This window comes from Micromys minutus, assembly GCF_963924665.1.
Source record: "Micromys minutus genome assembly, chromosome: 24".
NCBI classification, from domain to species: domain Eukaryota; kingdom Metazoa; phylum Chordata; class Mammalia; order Rodentia; family Muridae; genus Micromys; species Micromys minutus.
The window spans coordinates 26,667,996-26,675,792 of record NC_137959.1 but is presented as its reverse complement, the minus strand read 5'-3'; the positions used below and the strand labels follow the sequence as shown (position 1 = coordinate 26,675,792).

Sequence of the window (7,797 nt, the reverse complement as noted above, 5' to 3'; positions counted from 1 at the left end):
GTTCAACAGTAAGCAGTGAGTAAGGCCTGTGTGAGTCCCTTTCTCATTCATAGGTCAGTTAGCCCTGTGAGTCCCTTTCCCACCCATAGCTAATCTTTGTGTAGGCTGACTTGTATGTACCCAATGCAAGTAGATTCACTTTTTGACTTCATAATTGCTGTAGCCACGTTATACTCAGAAAATGGAATCTTGTGCCCTTTTTCTTTATTATCTTCTGTCTCATATTCTTTCCACTCATTCTCAAATATTTCACAATCTTAAAATTAGTGCCACATACTAAATGTATGTACCTAAAATCAGTTGTGTCTCCAACAAGAATGTCTTATTTGGGCTGAGCCTCAATTCATGCCTCATTCTTACCATGTTGCTTAACTATGGGTCTCTGGATTCAACTTCATTCCCTGAAAAGAGATTTCTGTTTAAGGTAGAGGCAAGTCTTTCTGTGGATATAAACATGGAATATTCAGAAAGTTGTTTGATGGTTTGTCAGTTTAGCTGAATGGCAGCAATAGTTTTTTTCCCTTGGGCCCAAGACTGTCTTTATCACAGCTTTTGACTGGTTTAATGGTACTAGGCAGGGACAACCTCTGATGAAGTGGGCCTTAAATTTAATCAAGGAGCAGTTGTTTACATTATAATAGCCATCCTATGATTGTGCTAATGGGCAAATCTCAACTGGCTGCTTGATATTGTAGTCCATAGACTTGTTGTTGATTATATATAAAAAGATTGTTTATGCTTCTGGTAGTCTGAGAAATGTACCCTAGAGGTTCAAGCATTTGAACACTTAGTGTCCAATTGGTGGTACTATGGAGAGAGCTTATATGGAGGTATAGATTTATGTTAAGGTGATACATGATTGGACAGTAGAGAGGTAGGCAGGGAAAAAGGCTAGGAAAACAAAAAAAGGAGGAGAAAAGGGACTGAGGGATAATCAAAATGGAACTCAAGAAGGGTGATCTGGATCCAGGTGGACTCAATTGGAGTTAGGTAGATTTGAATATTTTATTGAGTACGAAGGGCAGTTTGTATCTATGTCTATTGGATATAATCTTGTTGTGTAGAGGGTTTATTGATTGAGAATTTAATATATAAACCTACATGAAATGATATCGGGCTTTGGAGTAATCATAGTAACAGGGTGGGTGGAGTGAACCACCTGGGAATGGAATCCTGTAGAGTGAGTGGCTGGCAGACCAAGTGACAGAGTCCACGCACTTGGCTCCATCATAGAGCAGCATCCTCTGAGTGAGACCGCAGGGGCTGATAAAAGGTTAAGCCATCCCTAAATATTGACAGCAACATGAAAGTAGAGCTTTGATTCAGAAACTATGTCACGTGGGTTAGGCTTTGAGAATTTAAAACCTCATACTTCTTCCAACTGTGCTTTTTCTTTCCCCCTTCTCTCTCTCCCTCTTTCTCTCTCCATCCCCATCCCCCTCCCTAACCCCTGTCTCTGTCTCTGTCTCTCCCTTCTTTCCTCTCTGACTCTCTTTTTGGTACTCAAGGTTTAGAATGCTGGCTCTTAGCTTCCTCTTCAGGCTTATGTGCCTGCTGTATACCTCCCTATCAAAATGGACTCATATCTCTGAAACCATGAGCTAAAAATAAATGCTTTCTTATGTAAGATGCTTTTGGTAAAGCTTGGAGCAGAGACTGAAGGAAAGGCCATACAGGGACTGACCCACCTGGTGATCCAGCCCATATTCAACCACCAAACCTAGACAATATTGCTGATGCCAAGAAGTACATGCTGACCAGGAACCTGATATAGCTGTCTCCTGAGAGGCTCTGCTAGAGCATAACAAATACAGAGGCAGATGCTCACAGCCAATCATAGAACTGAGAACAGTTCCTTAATTGAGGAATTAGAGAAAGAATTGAAGGAGTTGAAGGGGATGGCAACCCCATAAGAACAACAACACCAACCAATCAGAGCTCCCCGGGATTAAACCACTACCCAAAGAGTATACATGAACATGGCTCCAGCTGCTTATGTAGCGGATGACAGTGTTGGGCATTGATAGGAGGAGAAGGGTGTCTTACCCAGGCTTGATGCTGCAGTGTATGGAAATGTAAGGGCAGGAAGGCCGGATAGGGTGAGTGGGTGGGTAAATACTTTCATAGAAGCAAGGGGCAGGGTGATGGGATAGGGGATATGGAGGGGAACCCAGGAAAGGGGATAGCATTTGAAATGTAAGTAAAATATATCCAATAAAATCAGAAAAAATGATATTTTTTTTTTGGTCAGGGTGTTTTAAAACAGCAAGAAAAAGAGTCAGTAACACAATGGCATTATTTCCAATCAGCCTGTGTAGTACTATACAGCCCATGAAAGCTAACCAAGAGGGAAGAAGGTTCCAGCTCAGGCCAAGTTTTTTCTTGTATACCTTGTATCTAAGGTTAGTAATATTTTCAACAATAAATCTTATTTATTATTTCTGTTGGACAATCGAGAGGAATGATAAGAACTTAAATTATCTTCAGGGCCTCTATCAAACTCTTGGCACTAGTAGGCATTTTTAGTAATTCATTGCTTCTACCCCAGGCATTACCTAGCTTTGATGACTTTCTGCCTTTAGCCACTTCTATTTTGTTTCTGAGTTACAGGTAGTTGGCTTCCATGTAGTCTTTCATATCCCCTGCTCTGATCAACCTTCCCTATCCTGGCCCCTGTCTCACTCATACTCTACCCCTCTTCTTTTAAGAACTTTTCTGTAGACAAGTTTATACAATTCTTATTCCTGGAAAACCTGATGGGTTTGTGAATCTAACAGGTCATTTTAGTTTCTGACTCTCTTGTATAAGTATGAGACGTGGAGAGGGAGAGGTGATTTTATGGAAGACCTCTTCTAACCAGAACAACACTTGCCCAAAGAGGTTTAGAAAGTAACATGTTTTTTTTTCTAAGTTAATAGGGCTCACATTTTCTTTCATTGCTCACATATTTTCTGTCACCTTTCTTAGTCTCCAGTACTGGTGCATGCTGAAATAAAGTTTATCGTGCTCAACAAGTAAAAGCCGGATCAATCTCACATACAAGACAAGAATCTGATGATCGGAAATGAAGTTGTGTATCCACTTTGAAAAAAAAAATGGTTTGTATCCCTCTGCTATGTAGAGCTATTTCAAAATGAGCTTTGGACACTGGCTCTGCAGCTGAAGATCTTAAAATAGGGATTATCAAATGCATGACCAATGTCTGTAAGAGAATGGCAAAAACTGTTTCTCATTATAAACACAGGCTTGGCATCATCTTTATTTGGAATATCAATAGAAAAAATTTATCTTCAAGGTCACAAAATGTGATGACCCCTGGAGGAGGCATTGTAAATGGTGAAATTTAAAAGTTCCCAGGATCTAAAGACGTGACATCTTGGGCAATAAGGAGCTTCACTGGAGAGAGTGATGGTGAGTGAGTGATATCAAATGCTTCAGCAAGTCCCAGAAAAATGACGGCTGAGAAGAAGCCATTAGTTTTCATGAGCAAAGAGTAATTTGTAATCTCTGAAACATGGATTTCAAGGTTGCGATAGAATCTAATAAACAATTGCCAGCGATTGCAGAACAGTTTTACGTACCATCTGCACTCACAGCTTTCCTGAACTCTGGGTAAGATATTTAGCACAAGGAACAATGGCATCGCTAGGGACACTTTTCATGCCAAAAACAGGGTGTGTATAAGACTGAACAGGAAGCATCCAGAGTGATGAAAAAGACAGCATGGTCAGACATACAATTGTCTATGCAATTAAGAATATTGTTTTGACTCTCAAAGCTCTGAATATAATTAATAAAGATCATATCATAAGTTATACATGCATTTTCCCCTTAAAGATTTCACTCTTTTCTCAAAGATTCAAGTAATTTCAAGACACCCTAAATAGGAAGTACTGGGTTTTAAGGAAAAGCAGAATAAGGCAGCCTAGGCATTTGTGTTTCTGAAGAAATGACTGTCCTGCTTTCTCTGTCCTTTCCCTGCCATTTGTTGCTGTGCCAGTCTGCTTGTGTACAGCATGTGAGAGGCATCACAGCTCTGACGAACACATGTCATACCTCAGTGCCAAATCTATTGGCATGTAACTAGGTGACCTTGAACAAGACTCTTCTCATCTCCAAGCCTCAGTGTTTCTATATGTATGAAATGAAACAAATTTTCCTCATCCTCAATAAAATGTGCTCATGCGTGTGTGCATGTAGACAGAGACCTAGATGTAGATATAGATGCATATAGATGTAGATAGGTATAGATATAGGTTACCCAGAAACCGTCTATTTTGTTCATCAGAATCGATAGTGAATTTGTCTGAATGACGAGTGCAGGGGACCAATCAGGAACCATTTTAACATTATGCTCATTCTGACGTTTTCAAAATTGTAATTCCCCCAGGAACGAGAGTCAAGACAAAGCATTTCATATTGTGGCTTTATTCCTATATTTCCTTATTTTTCTGTTTCTCTGCAGAAGGTCCTTACTAATTCATCCGTGTCTCTGCAGATGGTCCTTACTAATTTTTACATTGTAAGAAGTCTTTTCTTATCTCCTAAGGGATACTGCCAAGCTGAGGGAAACATGAGTGACCGCTCTGTGTTCCCATTTCTTCTGTGAATGAAAAATACTAATGGAAGCTTCCCGCTCTGTGTTCCCATTTCTTCTGTGAATGAAGAATACTAATGGAAGCTTCCTCAAAGTTTTGATTTAAGAACGGAGTGTTTAATATATGTGAAATGCAGAGATGGCGGCATCTGGGGGCCCGCAGGTGTATGCGCTCTCCTCGAGGAAGTGCGCCATGGCGGAGCAGCAGAGCAGCCCTTGTCGCTATGAATATACTGCCACACTCCATTTTCTGGGGACCTTACAGAAGCTGCCTCGTCAAGCCTGTAACACAGGTGTGTCAGAAAAGTCCACACTGCTCCTGTCTGATCCCTGTTCCTGCTGTGCCCTGTGCCCATCCTCTTGGTAACAGGTAAAGGCCCGGCTGTGTGAGCAGGCTGTGTGAGCAGTACAGGGAGCAGAAGCTGGAGAGGCTGGGGTTGGAGATTCTGCCCAAACTTGCTAGTCATTGGGAGGTTGCACTTTCCCCAGATGGCCTTGGGGCAGAGGCTAGGCCAGCTGAGCTGCGTGTTCAGACCTACGCTGAAACTGAGCTCCTGGGCCCTGACTATCCAATATTACCTCCTGCCCTTCCGTGCCCTCAAGCCCCTCAGCTAGATGGGATGGAGACCCATGAGCAGGGTGTCCCTGTATAAGTCTATGCCAACACGTTTGCTGTCACGTGCCTGTGGTCACCTCACCCAGGCAGAACTTCCCTCCTGGCTCCGGAGACCAGTCTACAGCCTGTATATCTGAACCTTTGGGGTGAACATGACAGAGGCGGCTGTGGAGGACCTGGACCACTAGTGAAACCTCAGCGAGTTCTTCCAGCATAAGCTGAAGCCCCAGGCAATGCCTGCCTGTGAGTTGCACATCAGCCCATTAGACAGTAGGATCCTTACCTTTGGGCAGGTGAAGAACTCTGAGGTGGAGCAGGTAAAGGATGTGACCTACTCCTTGGAGTCGATCCTGTGCCCTTGAGCCTGTACAAAGGACCTGCCCTACCCTCCAGCCTTCTTCTGTGACTCCTTCGGAAACCAGCTGGTCATCCGGGAAGGGAGTGAGCTCTACTGTGCTATCTAATTGGCCCCAGGGGACCATCACTGCTTCGGCTCCCTCACTGACTGGACTGCCTCACATTGGCGCCACTTCCCAGGTTTGCTGATGTCAGTGATGGCCCGGTGGATCAAAGAGCTCTCCTGTCACAATGAGCATGTAGTCCTAATTGGAGACTGGAATCATGGGTTCTTCTCATTGACAGCAGTGGCAGCCACCAATGTGGGTTCTATCTGCGTTCATTTTGATGGAGACCTGCACACCAACAGCTCCTGGTACAGCAAGGGTTCCCACAATGACTTGAGCTTTGTAACTCATGCCAATAAGGAGGGCATTCCCATGCACAAGGGGAGCCCCTTGGTTCAACTTGGACTCATTATACTCATGTTTAAGACACTCAAGGACTTCAGCTGCAGGCTGAAGGCAGGGCAGAAGATCCACTTTGGGGAAGCACTGGGCCCTCTCTAGTCTTTTTGGTTGTGGCTGCCAAGAGATCTTTCCACACAGGAGCCTGACGGTCTTCAGCAGAGTCCCAGGCTGTCTGTGAGGGGCACTGCGGGGCTGACCTTAATGATGACCTGAATGATGTGTTCTTGCCTGCCCAGAGGTTCAGAGGAGCAGTTCTGGATCTGTCAGTTCCTAGGCACCTTTACAGAGTGTGGGTGGGTGTGATTTGATTCCAAAATCACTCTGACGGGTGTTTTAAAATCCTGTGGAAGCGAGAGACCCCCCCCCCCCAACTCCTGGCTGTGTATTGTGAGAACAGTGATGTACTACCACACCCTCTAGCTGCACTCCCCCCTCTCAGGGCCTTCTGCTCACTCTGGCTTCTCTGCCTCCCCTCACTGTGTACAGGGGGTGGTGCCTCCTGGGCACAGAGTGTGTGTGGATCTGCTGTCTTCCTAGAGAAGGTCACATGGCCTTCATGACTGCTTTCTGTTCTCCCAATTTCGCCTGCCTGCTTGCTGGAAAAGTAAAATCATTCATATATGGTTAATTAATAATTAATGCATGCTTAGCCTGACACCTTGTCTTATTATTGGTTAGAAAAACCTTTTAATTGTTGTTATTACTATGGTTACTATTATTACTTTGAATAACACAAGGCATGATAAGAACTCATGAATATATACAACAATCTGTCAGGCAAATATATAGAGACCACTCATTGTTTCATAGATGCTAGAGGTGCATTTCTCAGGTGATGGTATCTTTGAATTGAGACTTCAAAGCTGAAGTGTATTTGTGGTAGTAGAAAAGGATATCCCAAAGTGGAATTGTGGTAGTAGAAAAGGATATCCCAGAGTTAGTAATAATTAGAGAAAAAGAACAAAAACAAGAGCAAAAGATGTTTTTGGGCCTCAGAGGAAACATTTGAAGCTCCTGTGTACTCTATATATGTCACCATGCCCTGGGGCCTAGCATGTTCTATAAAATAAATGTAGGGAAGGAGAGAGAGATGTTGCTGCATGGTTAACTAGGTGGACAGCTGTGAGGAAGGTTGGGAACAAGGAAAGAGGATGTCTGTACATGAGGCCTACTGTAGCCCAAGCTCCTTTTCATGGTAGCTAATGAGGGATACATTGAAGGTGACTGGGTACCTCACACTGGTTCCAACACCTCGTCCAAGGGTTCCCTCCACTGTATCCAGAAGAGCTAAATTTAATCAATTAGGCAACTCGATCACCCAACCTTTAAAAGCCTGCGTGTGAAAAGCACCTTCAAATTTGTGGTAACACCACAGACCTCAAAAATCCATGCGATGAATCTGGCTGTCAAAGTCTAGAGGTGACTAGAACTAATAGCACACAAGGAACCTGTGCTTAAGACACTCAGAAAAGTGTCTTTTCTACTTTCACCACAGCAGTCAAGGCCTAACCTGGTGATGTAAAACAATAAGCTAGCTTCCCTGCCCTCTGATGTTGCTGATAGCCTGAAGCTGCCACCACTGTTTAAGAAGCCCATCAGTAAAGGAGTCCCTGGCTGGTCTGTGACATTCTGAAACTTGAGCCCGTAGAAATGCCTTTCAAGGTGGGCAGCTCGAAGTGTTGCTCTAGTGTACATCTTTTCCTCTTCGTGTTCACTCACATTTTTGATTTTTTTTTTTTCAAAACTGTCTCTTGGATGTTTGGTGGGAAGTTGTTTTC

At 43.6% G+C, this 7,797-nt stretch overlaps 1 pseudogene across 1 annotated transcript; it reads left to right on the top strand.

Annotated features, from left to right (window-relative positions):
* The first annotated feature begins 4,736 nt into the window (after positions 1-4,736).
* On the top strand, positions 4,737-6,118 carry LOC308436093 (phosphatidylserine decarboxylase proenzyme, mitochondrial-like; annotated as a pseudogene). The gene is made up of 2 exons: positions 4,737-5,070; positions 5,237-6,118. The product of its transcript is annotated as a phosphatidylserine decarboxylase proenzyme, mitochondrial-like (transcript).
* Positions 6,119-7,797: the final 1,679 nt, after the last annotated feature.